Source organism: Penaeus monodon, chromosome 28 (assembly GCF_015228065.2).
Source record: "Penaeus monodon isolate SGIC_2016 chromosome 28, NSTDA_Pmon_1, whole genome shotgun sequence".
Taxonomy (NCBI): domain Eukaryota; kingdom Metazoa; phylum Arthropoda; class Malacostraca; order Decapoda; family Penaeidae; genus Penaeus; species Penaeus monodon.
In genome coordinates, this window is record NC_051413.1 from 6,118,417 (window position 1) to 6,119,074 (window position 658).

The window sequence follows — 658 nt, forward strand, 5'->3', positions numbered from 1 at the left end:
TTTGGAGGGTTTATAGGGGAGCGCATGCTGGACGAAGCGGATCAAGTGTCTAGAGCTCGTAGCCTCTGCTCAGCCCGAAGGTGGGGCGTGGATGCATGCGATCTCCATACCCTCTATGGGAACACGCCGACGATGCCATCCACGTAAATGCAAATGTGGAGCTCAGTTGGACGCCCTTGGGCATCATGCCCTACCATCGGTGCCGGACGATGAGCCAGACACCCTGCTCTCAATGATATTATGAAGAGAGCTCTGCAGAGTGTGGGGATTCCGTCCTTCCAGGAACCTGCTGGACTTAACATGAGAGGTGGCAGCGATATGACAGTCTTTCTGCCGAAACAGGGCAGATACTTGCTCTGAGACGCTACCTGCACAGGCACCTTCGCACAAACAAACATAGTCTCACATGCTTTACGTGCAGGGTCAACAGAAAAAGTCAAAAGGCATAAACATCAGTCCGTTACGAACCGATACATCTATGAAGCTTTACTATCTAAACTATAGGTGTTTTGGGCCTTTCACTCGCACATTAGTGGCAGACATCGGCCGCAAAATAACAGCCGAATCCAGCAAGCCAAAAGAAACTTTGTGGTTAAAGCAAAGACTGGGGCTGATCATGGCCCGAGGCAATACTTTCAGAGTTCTGACAAACTTCAAT